General features: G+C 40.3%; 1 long non-coding RNA gene across 1 annotated transcript; it reads left to right on the forward strand.

The window, feature by feature from the left end:
- The first annotated feature begins 4193 nt into the window (after positions 1–4193).
- On the forward strand, positions 4194–17196 carry LOC148129010 (uncharacterized). Its single transcript, XR_015745601.1, has 3 exons — positions 4194–4351; positions 15383–15610; positions 17111–17196. It is a non-coding gene; the product is annotated as an uncharacterized LOC148129010 (long non-coding RNA).
- The last annotated feature ends 2903 nt before the right edge of the window (positions 17197–20099 follow it).

Raw genomic sequence — 20099 nt, forward strand, 5'->3', positions numbered from 1 at the left:
ACTCACTGATTGTCTTTATGGAGCTTGTTATGGAGTATGTTCTTCAGTATTTACTGCCCAGATCTGCTGGATTTATGCCTCCTTTCTTTTGCCTTGGGGGCAATTTTGTGATGTCATCACTGTCTCTATGACCTTTTTAGCTCAAAGGTATGTGGGGTGGGAGGTTAAATAGGACAGAGTTGGTGAGAGGAATCTCTACTCACCTCTCAGCTAAGTTCAAGATATAATGAAGTTCCTTCGTCCCACATTAAGAAGCTTCCTTGTTTTCCCCGGAGAAGACGCTTGCTGTGTAATTCTATGAATTGAAGTCCATGCATCTTAAAGTTGCTGAGGTTTAGAAACACTGCTCTATTTTTGCAGACAGTCATTACCAGCAGTTTCAGCCAATCTTGGCCACAGTGAAGGATGCTGGGAGTTGTAGTTAAGTAAAACCTTCGGAGCCACAAGATCCCCATATCTTTTCCAGCTGGAGGATATAAATCATTGCCAACAAATTGGATGAAATATAATGCCCTATTGTTTATAGAAGCTTTCACTTTAGGACATGGATGGGAGCCCTAAGTAAGACATCCTTGCTTGCTATTTTCTTCCTCTCCATCCAGCAATAGAACTTCCCTTCTTGATTCATCTCCTCCTGAGTGACCCTGGGTTGGAAAAAGGGAGACCCAAGCCCATTGAATAATGGCTTCAGAGAGGAGTAAGGCCTGGCAGGAAATAGAGGCTATAAGTTTATAGAACTGGGAGGAGGAAGTTATAACTCCTTAGTGCTGGGGTTGATTTTAAATGATTTCTGGTGATCAAGCCTGTCCAGAAAATTGGCATGATAAACAACCAATTTATTTACATATTAAAAAGTACACTGCATCTGCTTAGGGGCATCTTGCTTAACTGTCAGATGGTCAAAGCTGAGACTTGGCCCAGATGAAGCCCTGGCTAAGAAACCACTTTCTGGGCAGCCCATAAAAAGTCATAAAACACAGGCACCTGCCTTCGGTCAACATTAATGTTGGATGCAATTGCTCAAATACTTCTTCAGAGGCTTTTAGTTGCTCTGAGCCTCTTCTTTCCCTTTATCTTCCCGTTCAGTTGACAATTTGGAGGAGCCAAAGATTCTTAGTTCAGAGGCATCAAATGAGCAGCCTTCCCCTGTTCTGGAGATCTTCTTTGTCTTTGCTTGATTAATGTTAATGTTTTGCTGAAGGATAATGGATTGATGAGGATTAGGGTGATAAGTAAAATATATGGGTCTCCTTTCTCCTGTTGGAAGAAATATCCACCTGGTTCAGTTCCAAGTGGGGAGAAAGACACTGGGAACATGGAGGCTGATTGGAAAGATGGTTTATTGGTGAACAGAACTACATGGATTTGAGGTCCATGAAATGGAAAGTGGGGGTTATTTATACCCTCTCTTGGGCCTTGCCCTTGAGCTTCCTGTTTCTGTGGCAAGAACATGTATTCTATTGGTTGCTATAGGGCCACAGCTAACTTAGTAGACTATCTGAGTCCCAGGCTTGGTTGAAGCTTGCTGGGCAATGCAATGAAGGGCAATTCCTATTATGGCTGAATGGCTTTGCCCTGCCTTTGTTCAGAGCCAGACCTTGCTGCAGGCAATAATGGATGACCAAACCTGCATTTGTAAAGCTGCCCCAGCTCAGCATCTGCTTTGGGGGAGGGTTTCTGTCTCCAAGAGCATGTTTCTCAGTTTCTCATCCAAGGAAATATAATATTCTGCTTTTTTAATATTTCCTAAACTATTTAATTCTTCTAGGAGGAGGGTTGCTAACTTTCTCCACTCCTAAACAGCTTATTGTAAGAAAAGTACAAGGTAATGAAGGAAGGAAGGGGCTTATTTAAGACAGTTTTTCTCAGTCATTCACCAGAAAATATTGGAATACAGCTCTTATGATCCTGGGTTACATGGAGATTTATGAAATTATCCATAACATTGTGACTGATAGTATATGACAAGCTTAAACTTTCAACCCAAGTCAACAAAATCCAAACAGCTGTGTCCAGATCACCATATTATAATTTAATTAATAAACAATAGCGGAGCTTCCACTGTTTGCTGAGCCATATGCTACTCAAACTCACTGTAGCATAACCTATAGCAGTTTGCAAACCCAAGAGTCATTCTCGGCGGTTGAAATGGGCAGCTAGATTCAGCCTCTCTGGGAAAGTAAGATTTTAACCCACTATTATTATTATTTTGCAGACTTCACTGCCAATCTCTCTGCTTTTCTGCAAATTAACTGAAATGAAATTTGTGATTCTGACTTTCAATGAGGCTGTCCTCAGAAATATAAAAATGGATAGCTAAACAAACTAGAAAACTAATGCTGTTGAGACCTTTTCCTAGAGCTAGAGCAAAAATGGGCATATATTAATATGGGAAAAGGTGGCAAGGAGCCATTCTGCTGTGAAAATGATGTCAGTGGTGGCGTCATATCTGAGCCTGGAACATCATCTGTAAGTTTTGAGTATTTTTTTTTACACAAATCATAATTCAGAATGTATGCAAAAAAGGAAAAAAATAAAAGAACTAGAACCTACATGTTATTTATTTATTTACTTGTATCTTCCCTTTATTGTTTTTACAAATAAGTCAAGGTAGCGAGCACAACCAACACACCTTCCTCCTCCTTTAGTCCTCATAACAACAATCCTCTGAGGTGGGTTGGGCAGAGAGAGAGTAATTGGCCCAAAGTAACACAGCTGGTTTTTATGGTTAAGATACACAGAGTGAACCAGACGTCAGGCCTCATAGACCAATCACAATATGTCTTATTTTGTATTTATTACATTTTTATGACACCCATGTCTCCTACAATGTGTCTCTAAGTGGCTTACAGGCAGGGGTGGGATTCAAATTTTTTAACAACCAGTTCTGTGGGTGTGGCTTAGTTGGTGGGTGTGGCTTGGTGGGCATGGAACTGGTGGGCATGGCCAACTCAACATCACTCACGTCAAGGGGTGCTTCTCCTCGCCTGGCCTCATGAGAGTGGGGATGCTGCAACTGGCGTAAGTGTGAAAAACAGTCATGTCACTTTTTTCAGTGCCATTGTAACTTTGAATGGTCACTAAATGAACTGTTGTAAGTCAAGGATTACCTGTATAAACATACAAAAAGCTTCTTTGCTTGCAAAAACCTTCCCTAAATGCCAATCATTAGATTAAAAATACCTGCAAGCTGGAGTTACAATCAGGCAGGGTGCCAGAGCACCTTGAGGAATTAAAATAGTTAAAATGCAATGATAACTATCAGCAGCCAACTCTTGCTCATAAAGTGAAACCCTTTAGCAGAGAGGTCATTTAAGCTCTCCAGATAGAGCAATCTTTAGATCCATTTGCACCACTTAAAGATACCAGCTGGTCTCACTCACCTTACAAGATATCTTAAGGGGTATCTTCAAACTTGACAGCTTTAAGACTTGTGGACTTCAACTCGCAGAATTCCCCCTCCAATCATGTCAGAAATTCTGGGAGTTGAGTCCACAAGTCTTAAACTTGCCAAGTTTGAAGATCCTTGTCCTAACGAAATTATCCAGATTTAAAGAAATGTCACATGCCCCCCAGAAAGGCAGTAAAAAAATCAGTGCCAAGCTTGCATCCTGCCTCTTGGAAGTACATCCCAAAAGGACAGTGCCAGATACCATTAAAACAGTGAAGGAAGACCATCTCCCCAGATAGAAAAAGAAACCATGAGGCAGGAAAAAATTCAAACACAATACAAATAATTAAATCACAACAGTAGCTATTGCTTGTTAAACTAATTACCAGAACAATTAGACACAGGAACTAATCAGATTTCTCAACCCAGGTTCTTTTTAGGAATATAGATTAACTTTTTTCCTTCCAAACAAAGCTGAATAGGGAAAATTATCCCATCAATAAACACAGAATTAAACATCATAAAAAACCAGTTTTAGACCAAAACTCAGAAAGGGTATGTATACTCACGTTTGAATGTCAATCTTTCTAGGTAGCCAAGAAGCCTTACTGAATGTCACTCATCTTGGTTCCTTGTCATTAAAAAGCTTCTTTCCGCAGCTCTGCTTCGTTATTCAATTATTTCTTCAAAGTGCTGATCATTGCATGCTGGCTGGGGAGTATTCCAGGGGAGTATTTCTTCCCAACAGCAGTGTAAAAAGCTTAAAACAACCCTTCCCCTTTAAGAAAGTATCAGTGTTGAAAGGTATCAAAATGCCTTTCTTTCGAGGATTCGATTTTCCTGCTGGGAGAGCTCTGGCGCAAGGATACGGACAACTGCTTGAAAGCTGGATCTTTTTATTTTTCAGGAAGGCGGAGAACAGCGAGAAGTCTGCGTTCCTGGGCTAGCTAGCTTCTTATGGTAAGCCCCTGGTTTTTTATACCCTTTTATCCCTTTGTAAGTTGATTTTGTGTGAGTGTTTCTATTTGTGCCTAATGTTTCAAATCCTGTTTGAGTTTGTCTTTATTTCCGTCGGACTGAACACAAAAATGCAGTCAAAAAGCTGGAACACACTTCCTCACTAGTCCAACACATGGAAGCCACAGGTCATAGCATCAACTTTAATGGCACCAAAACCCTAGCCACTATAGAAAACCGCAGCCACAGAATCATCAGAGAAGCCATAGAGATTGAAAAAAGACCTGAAAGCATGAATAGAAGAGATGATTCCACCAGACTGTCAAATATTTGGAAGCCTGCACTCTCAAACAAAAAAATCTCTACACCACAAGCCAGGCAAACACCTGGGCACAAACAGATCCCCCCTGATATCTCCAGCTCAAACACACCCCAACCAGGCACCCAGATGAAACGTAGCTTCCTAACAAATGATAGCTGTCCATTTACCCGGAGCCAAGCTGCACAAAAGGCCTCCAATAAAGGAACACAATGTTGCCAGCCAATCAAGATACAAAAAGAGCCACAAAACAGACATAAGATATTAGAAACACCAATCAAGCAGAACATAGCAAACTCCAAGACCAATAAACACAGACCAAGATTCCCAACCAATCAGGACGAAGAAAAAACCATTCTGGCACAGCAATAGGCTGCCCCAAATTTAAAACTGAGACAACTGTGGGGGCCTGACTCACAGATGGACACAATACAGAAGCCTGATGATGGCAGATGAGATTCTGCCGAAACGTTGCTACAACTTTAAAAGCACAACTACAATGACGTGGGAAAATACCCGAACAAAGCTGAATACCAATACCTTCCTCCTGGACACCAAGAACAGGTACCTGATTTTAGAAAGCAGGCGCTGGCAGAAAGCTGGCATGACTGAGGAATTTTGGGAAATGTAGTCCCCACACACAAAGGGGGCCAGGTTAGAAAAGGTAGCTCTCCTGTAGCTCAGGAGAGTGCTAAAAAGAGTGTGTTACGGCTGACACAATACTGTTGATTTCACATCCTAGTTTGAACCCTTCTTTTGTTTTGCAGAAGGCCCAATTAAAAATAAAGTTGTGGTGGATTGGGCCTAAAAGAGTGTAGTTCTCAGTCAGCCTCGGGTACAACCAGAGTCAGCCACTGTTCATGTGAATTGCAAGGAGCCTGCCTCAATTACCTGAAAGGGAACCAAAAAGTACCTTTTAAAAACGCTGCTGTTATAATTAGCAAAGAAGGTATGCAATCAAACTCCAAAATATCAGGGCAACTCTCTTTTCCTATTCACAAGCAAGAGAAAATTGCTGAAATGGAGCATAAGCCCACATCCTGCAAAGCTTTCCTCCGTTTTCACTTTGCAGACTGAATGGAAGAGGGAGGAGTAAGCCGTTTTTTCCATTCGGTTTGTTCCATTATGTGGACCTTTCTTATTTTATATAGAAAATTAGTATTTTCAGGGTCTAGTTAATTATGGACATCTGCACCTAATGGAGAAAATGCCATGTAATTTAGACATTGCTCTAAAGATTTTCTGTGAAAGGAACTTCCCAGTTGCCAGAATTCCCAGCCTGTACAGATTGAAAGGCTGTTGCAGAACAAAGCAAGGCAGGTTGGGATGTATGTTTATAATTAAGCACCTAAACTAAACATATTGAAGTCTTAAGACTAAATGCTTGGTATTTTTTTCTTCTTCTTCCTCCTTCTCTTCCTTAGTCTTTATAATACAATTGTACCGTCTTGTGGGTTCTGCACGGGGCTGAGCCAGTCTTTCCCTCCTCAGTCCTGTTATATTCTGGCCGAAGAATGGAAGTGAGGCCAGAGTGATTTCTAACAGCTCCTTATTCAATACTGCCTGTGAGGCAAATTAACTCCCTGGCTGACACAGCTCCTTTTATATGCAACTGTCCAACCAAACAACCAATCAGGAGAGAGTATTTTCCCACTCCAACAGAGGACCAAAATGAGAATTTCAACTGACAACTATATACTATATACAATACATAACAAGTCCCATCTTAAGAAACTGTTGTTGGCATGTGTATTACAGGGGTACATTGTGTCTTCATTTTTCAATTTCTTTTTCCCTCCTTCTCTCCTCCCCACTGCTGATAGAAGATTTCTGTCTAATTACAGTTCCCACATTGGTATTTGGTTGTATCCCTGATCCCAAGCCCATTTCTTCTGCCTTCCGTTGTCAATCTTATTCTATTAGAATTGCACAAGTCACAGAGCCTTCTGGGTTAGGAGGCATGGGGCAAAAGGAGGAGGGAAACCCTTGAACTTCCCAGCTAGAAATGGTCACAGACAGACTGAGCCTTGGAAGCAGCGGCTGGAGTAGATTATTTTCTGGGATGAGAAGCACAGATTAGCAGCTGCTTTTCTATATCATTTTAGTTCCTTGTTTCCACCTGTCTCTGCCCTCTTTATATTTTTCAAAATTCTGCAGGGATGGCCGGCTAAGTAGAAATTTTGGTGGGGAGTTTTCTTTTATTGGGGGGAGTTGATTGAGAACATACCTTCATTCTCTTTTACTACCAGTGCTGGTATCCTTGACTTTTGTTAACTGTGACATGGTGTCTGGGTCTTCATCTTGAGGAAGCCTGCAGAGATTTTCCTACTTAGAGACATAATCACAGTTTATTATTAAAAAAAACCATTGAAGAAAGTTCCTTAGGCTTTGGTTGTGGTTCTATTATATTTCCAAACCAAGCAGCAGTTGCTTTATGTTTGGTGTATGATAATTTCCTGCTTCTTAAAATTTTTTCCCAGCACTTTATTTCTCCTTCCAATTTACTATACAAGCTGGATTCGTGTTTATGTTTCACCCAAGGTAAAACAGGAATAGTTCATGTTCCTTCCAATTCCTCCTGAATGACTATTCTCATTTTTTCAGAGTTAAGTCAAGTTTCCATGGCTTCCACATGTGTTGTTTTTTTCTTTCTTCTCTTGAAAAGAATGCCTGCATTTTTCTATTTACGAACGTTAGGTTAAAAAGCCAATCTCATCCTTCTTGGACAAGGGTGGGATTCAATTTTTTTAACAACCGGTTCTGTGGGTGTGGCTTAATTGGTGGGCGTGGCTTTTGTGGTAATGTGACTGGCTGGGCGTGGCCAACTCAACATCACTCACATTGAGGCACGCATCTCCTCGCCTGGCCTCTCATGACTTTGGGGATGCTGCAACAGTCGTAAGTGTGAAAAATGGTCATAAGTCACTTTTTTCAGTGCCATTGTAAGTTTGAATGGTTACTCCACACAAGCAAAGTACCAGCAAAAGAGGGGGGAAAAACTCCAGAGAAGTTCAGTTCCAGAGAAAGGAAGTCTGGTCCTGCCAAGAATGTAATAAGGATTAACGGAGAGACAGTTTCTGTAAGCAACACCAGAATGTTTCCTTCCTTACAGGATTAGGCCAGTAATTTCTTCTAACAACCGGTTCTCCGAACTGCTTAGAATGTTAATAACTGGTTCTAGCAAATAGGTGCGAACCTGTAGAATCCCACACTTGCTCTTGGACCTGTCTACTTCTGTATTCCTTCCATGGTTGTATGTGTGTGCTTCACAAAGTGCCATTTGAATTCCTTCTCCGAAGGCCAGTTTACACTCCTCCACATTTACAGTTTTCTTCCTGTGACTTGTAAAAATTAAATCATGGTGTTGCTTTCCTGGCCATTCTCCTGTGATTTTGTTTACATATACACATTCAAGCATGTACATATTTCACCCATTGAGAAAGCTGAGCTAGTTCATGTGCTTCACCCATTAATATGGCTTAATTGGTTTAATTAAATTTAGTGCTAAAACCACCCATTGTTACTTATAAATCATTGTTTATTATAGGTCAATATTGTTCTGAATCATGCTGACAAATTATTGTTAAATGAATTATGGCATAAGATGAGTAATAAATGGTGGTTTCCTATTTTGGTACAAATGGCTTTGAAATTTGCAGGTAGGATTGTATAAAGATAGATAAGAAGCAAAAATGTCAATCACAGCGTATGTCCTGGACAATTCAGGCTTTGGACATTCAGATGAATGTCAGAAAGCCCTTCTGTAGTGGGAAAAGGTAAGAGCATAATATGGAGGTAAAATATATATATTCTATATATTGTTTCTTCAAAAGGCAACTGGACAGTTTTTTCTTTGAGGAAGAAAAATGTTTCCCTTCTCATCCAAGAAGCTTCATCAGTTTTGATTATTGGGGGGAGAGACGATGGAAGGATAAGTTCTGAATAGATGGTGGTAGTGGGGGATGGAAAGATTGTATTTCTTTGCAGTCATCTGGTTGTTAGCACTCTCTGATAACCTATGTTAGAATTGAACACCCCTCCCTCAACAGTGGGAGAGGAATGAGATACTGCCTATCTCCAGTTTACAATGAAGCCCTTGAAGCAGTTTCAAGAACTTTCTACAACCAGTAGCACTCTGTTTCAGGTGACCCCAAAGGCACCTAAAAACCCCCAAATGGCCTCAACAGCTCTTAGAGAATACTAATGACCAGATGACTGCAAAGAAATACAATCTACCTCCCTTTCCCCACCATCCTATCAGAACCTATCCTTTCATCCGCTCACCATCAATTCTCAACTGTCAGTAACTATCCTTCCATCCCCAGTCCATCAAGAATCGATAAAGCTTGGATGAGAAGTGAAATGTTTTCTTCTTCTTCCTGAAGGAAAAAGCAATCCAGTTGCCTTTTGAAGAAAAAAGCATATTTGAAGCAACTATGGATGACTCAGAGTCCTCACAGATTTCTTCCATATACATTTTTATTCTGATCAAGGTGATTCTGATATTTTAGTCCAACCTGTGTAGAAAATGCTACATTGTTTGGTTAGACAATAAGGGTTATGTAGTTGTATTATCTCGCCACCTGCAGAATACTGTAGATGAAAGACTGAGGAGATGCAATTGCTTGATCTAGCCAACAGAGGGCTGTAAAGATTCATTGCTGCAAAGCAAGATCTTTCACTCCAACCTGTCTAGATTTAACTGATTTGGAATTGTGTACTCCATAATATAACTAACAGCTCTCCCTTTGATTACTCTCTATGTCAGGGATCCCAGTTAGCCATAGGTGACTCACTGCATATAGCATTTGTTCACACAGAGAATAAATTTTGTCCACTGGAAACTATCCCCAAAGTGCATTTTCATTATCACTGCAAACTTACTCAGATCAGTACATTAAAGGGATTTGAACGATGGATCTCATGTGGAATCTGCCCACCCCCATGTGTGGCAAAGCACTCTTTAAATCATGAAACCCCATCTAAGATTAATCATCATTCTGTGAGGACAGTTGAATTGGAGTTAGAAGTTGAGTTGGGCTATTGATGGGTTGAGATAATTTTATAATAATTTACCCCTTCTCCAAAAGTTCCTCCAAGAAAAGGCTTAGTCTGCTGGAATGAGAGAGAATCCCTTGCTAAGAAGCATCGTATTATACTTCATCGAGAGATCTCTATCAGCCACTTTCCAAGGATGCGAACTTGGGGCTGATATCCCTGAAGCTTTTCACTGCTTGAAAGTGGGGCGTTACATGTTGTAGAGGCATTTACAGCTGATTTCAGGGAAGAAATGAGTAGTCATTAAGGAAAGATTACACTCTCCTGAGACAGGAAGATGGTGTGAAGAAAGAAAACTTTAAAATTAATTTCAAAAGCCCAATGTGGTCTAGACACCAATTTATTTGCCAGGAGACTTGAGTTGCCATACCCCAGTTGAAATCTGATTCTGAGGGAGATGTAGTGGGATTGTGGCTCTGGTGGCTATGGAGGAAACTGGGGAAGGGCACAGACTGGCTAGGAATTCACAGGAAGACCCAGGCCCACCCCCTCTTCATCCTATGGCACATAGGGAGGAACGGATAAGGGAGCAACATGGTTTACAGGAGAGGAAAGGGCCCTGATCCCCTTCATGGGCTGCAGCTGGAAAGATTGTTTAAAAGGGCAAATTGCGCATGGCAAAGTTGCTGGAAGCAAATCATGCATTATCTTTGTCCAGGCTTATCTGGGTTTTGGTGTCCTCCCAACTGTGGATGCTGTGTTATCTTTTGGAAGTCTGCAATTTATCATTCTGGCCTGTCGTGTTAATTACTTCAGCATGGTTTGTGTTGTTTTTTTTATTTCTAATTATCTTTATTTTGGGTTCGGACTGTATTTCTTCCCTTTGTAGACTGTTTTTGGAAGAGTTTGATCTCCAGTCGAGATAACTGGACATTGGGGGCCATGTTGGAGGCATTAAAGGGAATTTATCTACTTTGGTGACTTTGTTATTTTTGTGCCACATCCCAGATCATCACATGAGTTCTAGTCATACCTGAAAGCCAGCTGGGTGACTTTGGGACAGATTCTAACTCTCAGCCCAATCTACCTCACAAGCTTCCCCATGATCATGTGATCAAAATTAATATGCTTGATAACTGGTTCATATTTAAAACCGTTACTGTATCCCAAGATTATACGACCTTCTTTTGCAAACTTCTGACAAGCAAAGTCAATGGGGAAGCCAAATTCACCTAACAACTGGTTAATTATCAACTGCAACGATTCACTTAACAATTGAGGCAAGAAAGGTCATAAAATGGGGCAAAATTCGCAACAAATGTTTCACTTAACTGGAATTTTGGGCTTAATTGTGGTCATAAGTCGATGACTAATTCAAACCGCTTTAAGAATCATCAGTAATGGTGTCAATACTCCAACTTAATTCCAGCCAGGTTTGCTGATTCCGTTCAGGCAGATACTGCTTACCTGCCCCGTATTATCTAAGAAAAAAACAACCCTGAGCCTCTGTTCCCTGTCACACCTGCCTGGCCCTTTTCCCAACGTTTCAGAGAAACAATCTCCTCAGAAAAAGGATGTCGCAGCTTGCCAGCGTTCAGAAGCACCGGACTCCATCCTGTCTCAGGTGCAGTAATTAGCAGGTCCACTGCTTAGTGGAAAACTCCATCAGGCCGGTCGAACGTTCCCGTTCCCTGCAGCCTCCTGAGGATGTTAATGAAGGTGGCCTCAAGTAAAGAAAACACGGGGCTCGAGGTTTCGGTTATTTCAGGCATAGGGCGGCCCTAAGGTACAACAGGCCAGATTGATTTGTCTACACAGAGTTTTCAGACTGGGGTTTGAACAAAAGAATGGCATGTTAGCAAGCCATTCTCTTGTGTTTCTCCTTCTTACCCTGCCTCAGCATGCTCAGCTACTTAACTTCTCTGTGTTCTGGCTTTCTGTAATGCATTAAGCCAGGAGTCCCCAACCCCCAGCCCCCAGTGGGCACGCACATGATGAAACCATCCCCTCTCCCACCACCACCACTACCACAGTCAGTCCAAAGAGCTGGAAAGATTGGGGACCACTGTATTAAGGTATAAAGAAGTGTTTTTCAAACTTGGCAACTTTAAGATGTGTGGACTTCAGCTCCCAGAATGCTGGCTGGGAGAATACTGGAAACTGAAGTCCACAAATCTTAAAAGTTGTCAGGTTTGAAAAACACTGCTACAAGCTAAACAAACAAGCTGTGTTTGTATCAGTTGGCTCACATTTAACAAATTGAACACTAAGATTGGCATGCTGTGCAAATATTGCCACAAAGGGTACTATGTGCATGTACCTATAACATCAACGTTTTGGGAAAGGCCCATCTCCAGGCACCAGCTGGCAGTTGTGGGTCAGAGTTGGATGATTCAGCAGCTCCTGAAGGATTGGGGTAGCTCATAAGAATGCTGTTGAAAGACTATTGTATATCTTGAAGCTGTGATAAGTGGAGGGACTATTTATTTGCAAAATGTCTGTCATGATTACATGGCTAATATCTGTGTGAACATAGATATCTGATACTAGAAATCCTAGGGCTAGCTTCTCAAGAGATTTAATTCCAATTATTCTAACAATAACTCTGCTTAGATTTAAGTTAAGTGGTTGGCACTGTCTTGATTGATAATCTGTGTTTTTTATTAACGAGATAGTTATTTTTATAGGGAAAAGCTGTATCTCACATTTTCCCACTTTTCCTTATGCAACTAGTTAGTAGTGAAACAGAAATACAATATTTAAAAATTGTAACAAGATTTTGAACACAATCATACGACTTTTTAAAATGTCTTTTCCAAGGCACTTTTAGTTTAAGTCTATTATTGGGCAACATTTACCCAAGGTATAACAGTCATTTCTTTGCTCCTGAGAGAGAGAAATATGATAGGTGGGTGGGTAAGTGGGTGGATAAATGGACGGACAGACAGACAGAAAGTTAAATCTCAGCATCCTCATTGTAATTGCTTGGTTACTTGGCATAATTCAAATGGTTGCAGTTGATACACACCTGATATCATGTTTGTAGGGCAGATTGCCCTCTTCTTGTCTGGATCTTTAATTGCCTCCAGCTCTGTCACCAATTTGTTTCTTTCCTTTAGTTTTTCTTTTCTCTTTCCATTTTGCATAATAATACAGTACTACAGTTGAAAATGATAGCTTCTGGACCAGAATTTCAGAGGACAAATGAGCATTTAGAGTTTTATTTTCTCCATCTGAATCAAAAGACAGGGCTATGTAAAGCTGGACTGATACATTTCTGATATATTTTAGAAAGGAGGGTATGCTGGTCTGGTAGGTGTATAATTCATTGTATAGATGTGCTCAAGCTGAAATGTGCTAGTTTTTATACTGGACGTTGAAATAATTAACCTACCTACCTAGCAAAAATAATTATGCATCCATCTAAGGCTAATCACAGCATTTCTAATCTGCTTTTCATTTAAAAGGAATCAACATTTCTTTTCATACATTTGAATGTAAATTATGATCAGCACCATAGAAATGCTCAGATACAAAGGTCATTGTAATTCATTTTGTTCATTTTTCTCATATCAATTGTGCTGAAGCAAAGATTTAGAGAAATGAGTAAGATGGGGGTAAGAAAATGGGGAGGAGAAACAGGCTGGGCATGAAGAAAGGGAAACAGTCAGGAAAAATGACCTAACAACAAGGAAAACAAATTTCTAAGAGTACAATTTTCGTAATGGTAAACAAGGAACAGTGGTGCAAATATTGTTTAAGATCAGAACTCCTCCCCCACACAAGTTTTAAAGATTATAATATGACTTGCATGTGGGTTGTGGTGGGGAAAGAATACTGTGTGCATTTGTGTTTGTGTGTAAGATTGAAAGAACAAATGTTTGTGTGGATCTATTCCCAATTGATATTTGTTTAGACAAATGGAAAGAAAATGCAGAAATTAAGATGATGCAGAAAGGAGGATGCTTGACAAACAAAAAAATGAAATGGAATTAAAACACAAAGCTTTTTCAGGAGTCAGATTATTTTTTTTAAAACTCTTAGTGACTGATGTTTAAAACCATTTTTTAAAAAGCCATTAGGATGAGGACCAACATTTTATGGCATGAAATCCCAAATGTTGATTGTACTCTGGGGCAGACTAGGATGCAAGAAGGGACATTGGTGTGAAGAGGTAAACATGAGAAGAATAAGGATCTGGTAGTTGGAATACATAATGGAGCATATTGGTGTTCCTTTCTCATTGCCACCCTGCTCCCAATTGGGTGGATCACTTTCCTCACTGAGTAGGCCTCCCCGATCCCTCACAAGTCCAAAGTTCATCAGTGGTTATCAGAATTCAGATTTAATGAGATAGCAAAAAATAAATAAATCAAGATGCTGAACTTAAAACCAGAGGTCTGCAAAATTTCTATGCATATGAAGTGAACTGTCATTGTAGAGAACTAATCTAAGAGAAAGGTCTCTTTTATCAAACAAGGCTCTTTTTTATTTAATTCCCCCTGCTTCACACAATCATTGTCACCGTCATCCTTTGCTTGAAGAAGAACATAACAGAAGTTCTGAAACTGAGAACAGAACAGAAACTGATAAGGGAGAGGATGTTGCTGGATTTCTGGGCTGAGTCTGCAGAGAAACAAAGGGAACAAGGGAAATGCTTCTTCAGCTTACCCTGAGGCGCTGAGGGCAAGGGCAGACCTCCCCTTCTGTAGCTGGCTCTCCCAGAGTCACATGGTAGGGGAATAACATGGAAAAAACCACCCCCAGGAATGCCAACTGTTAGGGGGATGAATGATGCAGGCACAAGGCTGGCAATTATCTGGAGCACACCTCAAGAATAAGCAGCCATGGGGCAGGGACATTTGCTCTTACCTTTCCAGGGTGATTTCTTTCTGTTTGCTCTGCCACTCTTACTGGTTTTCCTGAAAGAACATTCCCCAGCAAATTCTTTCAGTTTCCTCAAACTCTGAAGAACCCAAGCCCCATTTGCTGCAGACCTCCCCAATCTTTGCCCTCCAGTTGTATGTTGGATTATAACAAGCCCCAGTATGCTGGTCCCCAATGTATTACTTCTGGCTCATCCCCTCTTCCCCCCTGAAGAACCTCCTCCAAAGTTTAAATTCTTCTTTCATCCCCGCTGCCCAGCTAAGAGATATGAGCTCACCAGGTGGGTTTAGTTTTTCTCTCTCAGACAGAGGCTGAGATGTCTCATCTTTCTCAGATCTTCTACTATAGATTGGCACCTCTTTTTATTGATCGGGCTTACGTACTTTCTGTAGAGTTAAGAATGAAATGGACAAGACAGTGTCATTGGTCATTGAAATGTTGCATAGCAAAGGATGAGACCCTGGTCCAAGTCCAGGTTTATACCTAGACATGACTAAATAACTTTGGATCTGTCACTCTTTCTCCCATAACATTCCGGTGCCATTATGTTACATGGTCATAATAAACTTAGTGCCAGCTCTACATTTCAAACATTTTTTCTCTCTCTCTCATTTACTAGGGGATGATTTAATTATTTCATTGCATGAACTCAGAGAGAGATTGCAGAATATTTTATTAAAGATTGTTAAATTGCTTTAATTTAATGAAATATACCGAACGAAACAACAGCTTTCAAATAGTAACATTATTCACTGGTGTTCAAATAGCTGTAAATATGAACAAGTTGTCAACTATATTCCATGCCCCTCTTCTTTCTCCCTATCTTGCAGGCTTTTTCCTCTGTGTCTGGTTAGGATCTCAATCCACAATCCAGAGAAGAAGCAGCTACGATTCAAGCTGGCAAGCGGCCGTACCTTTATCTGCAGCTCTGTTCCCAGCCTGGCACCCAAGAAGATCTCTTTGGCCTGTGGGTCAAGGTGGTCAATATGCTGCGACCACCTTCCGACTTGAGCATAAAATCTCACCGCAAGACCACACATGAAACCTCCAGGTCAAAGGTGTACTGTCTTTCTATTGCTAACTTCTATTTGTTTTCATATCATTAGTGGAATGGCATATTATGGAATAATGTATGCAAAGGGGACCATCCCAAGACATTGATAGAGGAAAGGGAAGGAACATAGAAAGCTGCTTTAGGAGGAGTCCACACCAACTTAGGGTTACCTTCTTCTGGGTACTGCCAGATGTACCTCCTTAGGAGACAGGATCTGCAACATTCCTTGCCTGCTATGGTGGCTTGTCCATGTTTGACACTGGTAACATAGGGTGGGGATTAATATGCTTTGTATGAGATGCTTCTTTGTGCTAATTGTGTTGCCTTATATTGTAGGAGTGGAGCAAGCTGTCCCAATATTTGGTTTGCCTTACTGTTAATCTCTTTGTCCATTTTACCATCTTCGGTTAATGTTGTTTCTAGATATTTGAACTTGGATACTTGTTTTATGCTTGTTCTTCCATTACTATGTTTAGGGTATACTTTTTTATTCCGATTGCCATTATGTCTATTTTCTCATTGCTGATTTTCATAATATTTGTCTTGTATTCCTAATTCATGGTCATAAGATGTTGTTGCATTTTTCTTAGCTATACTTGCTATCTATGCCTGATCACCTGCAACAATTAGTTCATTTATGTTATTTTCATTATTGGGTTTGGCTTCTTTGCTAATGCTATCAATGTAGGTGATAAACAATAGTAGTGATAGTACACATCCCTGCTTTATTCTGGATGATACCGTGTCGGGTTCTGATCAGGGGTGGGATTCTACCAGTTTGCACCTATTCACTAGAACCGGTTGTTAACATTCTAAGCAGTTCGGAGAACCGGTTGTTAGAAGAAATTACTGGCCTAATCCTGTAAGGAAGGCAGGAAGGAAACATTCTGGTGTTGCTTACAGAAACTGCCTCTCCATTAACCCTTATTACATTCTTGGCAGGACTAGACTTCCTGTCTCTGGAACTTCTCTGGAGTTATTTTTCCCCTCCTTTGCTGGTACTTTTGCTTGTGTGGAGTGACCATTCAAAGTTACAATGGCACTGAAAAAAGTGACTTATGACCATTTTTCACACTTATGACTGTTGCAGCATCCCCACAGTCATGAGAGGCCAGGTGAGGAGATGCGTGCCTCAATGTTGAGTTGGCCACGCCCAGCCAGTCACATGACCACCAAGCCACACCCACCATCTAAGCCACGCCCACAGAACCGGTTGTTAAAAAAATTGAATCCCATCCCTGGTTCTGATGTTCTTTCATTTGTTACGACTATGCTTCTGCAATAATTATATATGTGCAGGCTACTGCAACAATGATCGTCTGAATTTCTCTTCGCTTGCTAATCTGCAGAGAACAAGTCAGATTAATGCAGAGGCAGCCCTTTTGTGAAGGCAAGTAAGCAGGTGACTCCTCCCTCCAGAATTTCAAGTGCCCTGAGGAAATAACCCTCAATAGGATTTCACATTGCTGAGGTTTTTAATTTTGTAAATATTTCTTGATTCTAGATGAATCAAATAAGAACAATGGATCCTCCTATTCAGAAGTTTAAGCTGTGTGCATCCATCCATTCAGGCTTCCTTCACAGACAGGGTGCAAGGACGCAAGTCTCCAGTGACCCCCTTCCACAGGGAACCAAATTCCAATCATTTTCAGCCCCCAGTGGCTCTGCTGATGAGGAGGATGGGAGCTCTAGTTCCAGTGTATTTGAGGAGCAAGCATCTGAGCAGCCTCTGTGACAGTGGTACAGTTTACCCTCTTCTAGTCCATCACCTGTTTCACCTGTTTTCTATTAAACAAACCAAATCAAATTTTAAATATTTGAATCCTAGTTACCTAGCACCCTATCTAACTCAGTCTCATCTCTTCAAATTTATCTTAAAACGATTAGGATGATTAGAATTACAGTTTTAAACAGACCCCCTTACTTATCCTTTGTTAGATACTTGCTCTCTGGGTTATTATCAGATAGTAACATTTATTACAGCCAAATCATTATATCTTTATTTGCTAATTTATTAAAATCAAGGCTGCTATTAGAGGTGGAAAAGCTGCCTTCACTGATTTTACTGCCATTTGGCAGATTTCATTATTTTCTCATGTTTCCATGACGGCAAAAATACCACAAATGCAGCTTTTTCTGGAATGTGTGGCAGTGAGGGCAAAGAGAGGCATATGCATGATTTCTTCAACTTCTACCTCTCCAGAAGCTGTGGCATAAGGGTTGGGATGCAATTTAAGAAATGACAGGAATCTTCCTAAATGCTACCAACATAATTGGTTGGAGGATTCCAGGATCAAGAAGTATCAGCACATTTCAGCTGTGAATGTTGCTCTTGGCTGATCCATTTAAGGCACCATAAAGGCTCAAAATATTTTCATTTCTGAGGGGAAAAGGGTGATCCTACAGTCCATTTTCCTGTTACTCTTTCTTGCAGCCTGGTAGGCAGGAAATAAATCAGCTCCAGCTCTTATCACCATATTCTGGTGCCAACAATGATAACTTTTCATCTGCTAAATTTCCGCATGCCACGATTGAACTGATAAAACACAGAAACAGCTGTTGTACTGGATGCCTTGGATTATTTCCTATTCATTTTGGATAGTTCCTTTATCAAGAAGAATTTTATAATGTAAAATGCCAACCTAAAATCTTCTTTATCTCACTTTGTCTTCCCTCTAGATAAAGTGTTTTATCTAGAACCCATAGGAGAAAAAGTACAAAATTATCTGTTTTTGAGGTTTTTTTTTGCCTTTGCTTGTACTATTGTTTAGATTTCCCTTTTTTCCTCAGAAAAAAAATTGTTCAGTGTTTTACATGATAAAGAGTTGGTGGGAGCAAGTCTCCATCCATCTATCAGCTAAGTTCAAAATATAGTTCCTTCATCTCACATCAATAAGGTTCCTTGTTTTCTCTGGTGAAGAACGCAGGCAAAAGAAAAGAGAAAAATGAATTTGAAGCTAACTGGATGCTTTTTAAAAATATGCTGTGAAGCTCAAATCCATCCAGTCCTCTTCCATCTTCATTATTTTTCAGCTATCTTTCTCCTAATTCCCTCAAGTTTCTTCCCACTTCAGCCAGTAGTATTTCTGTCTTTATTTTATTTTTTGCAAATAACTGAATGCAGCAAATACATCCAATACACCTTCCTCTACCTATTTTCCCCACAAGAACAACCAGTAAGGTGATTTGGGCTGAGAGAGATGAGTGGCTCAGAATCACTCAACTGGCTTTTATGGCTAAGATGAGACTTGAAGACATGTCATCTGTTACTAGCCTGGTGCCTTAACCACTAGACCAATCTGGCTCTTGTTAGCTTCATTCCTTCCCTTCTATTATAGTTAAAAATGCAGCAGTGTTTCTTAATAGCTCCTCTGACAGAAGCAGGCAGTCAGCAACTTTTCGATGGTCAGGCAGGACCATCATGTAACCACATTGGGTAAGAATGGAACTTCTTGATTTATTTTATTTTATTTTGAGGAATAGGTGTTGAGAATTATGTATTGTGGAGGGATGAACATGAAAGCCTGAATGAAGGCTGACACATCAGTTTAACACCATCCACCCACTCTCTCTTTCTGTCACACACACATATACGGAGGATTGGAGGCAAAGCAATTAGAATTATGCTACTATTTCTTAGCAGCTTATGGCTGAAATTTCCAGAGACAATTGGGAGACCTAAACATGAGATTTGATGGTAGGGATGCCTTGTGAGGCCAGTGGTGATCAGAAGTATTAATAGCCAGTTTGCAACAGAGAAAATAATGAGAAGCCAGACCATTGCCTCTACTTTGTTCAGAGAGGAGTACCTTCTGTTCCTTTCATGTCAAATTCAGCTGGCCACTGGAACTCAAAACTATTTTAACATTTAAAACAACATGGGACTATGGCTGAAAGGATGGGTAGATTTATCGAATAAAAGAATATTATTTCTAGAAGGCCATGATTTACAGAGGGGATGGCATGCGTTCTTATGGGACACGGGGAAAACCAAACAGAATTACTTCCACAGACATGTAATAACTCTTTATTGGCTAATTGGAATAAAATAAAGAAAAAACATTATCTAAAGTTTCCGATTTGGATCTCAATGATGGAGGCGATGATATATCCGAACAATCTGGATATTAACAAGATGATAAAATATAAAGACCTACTGGATGCACAAGGAACTTTAAAATCATGGTAAGATCTCCAAGAACAAGGGCTACGAATTGACCGGTGGGCTTACCTCCAAACACAAAATAGATATAGACAGAATAAGAAAGTTTTTGGAATCTACAGTCAGCCACAACAATTAGATAAAAGCTTACTAGGTTCAGACAAAAAAACAACAACCAAATTTTACAACTAGCTATTAGAGATAGAATTAGAGGAGGAAGTAGTCAAAGGCAATATGATAGCTTGGAGTAGAAATATAGGACGTAGCATCACTTTAATAGAGTGGGAAAAGGTCTGGACCAGGAATAATAAAAATCACAAAATCAGCAACA

The sequence above is a fragment of the Notechis scutatus genome, chromosome Z, assembly GCF_049901735.1.
Source record: "Notechis scutatus isolate UNSWTSFEM ecotype Mainland chromosome Z, rNotScu1.2, whole genome shotgun sequence".
Lineage (NCBI taxonomy): Eukaryota > Metazoa > Chordata > Lepidosauria > Squamata > Elapidae > Notechis > Notechis scutatus.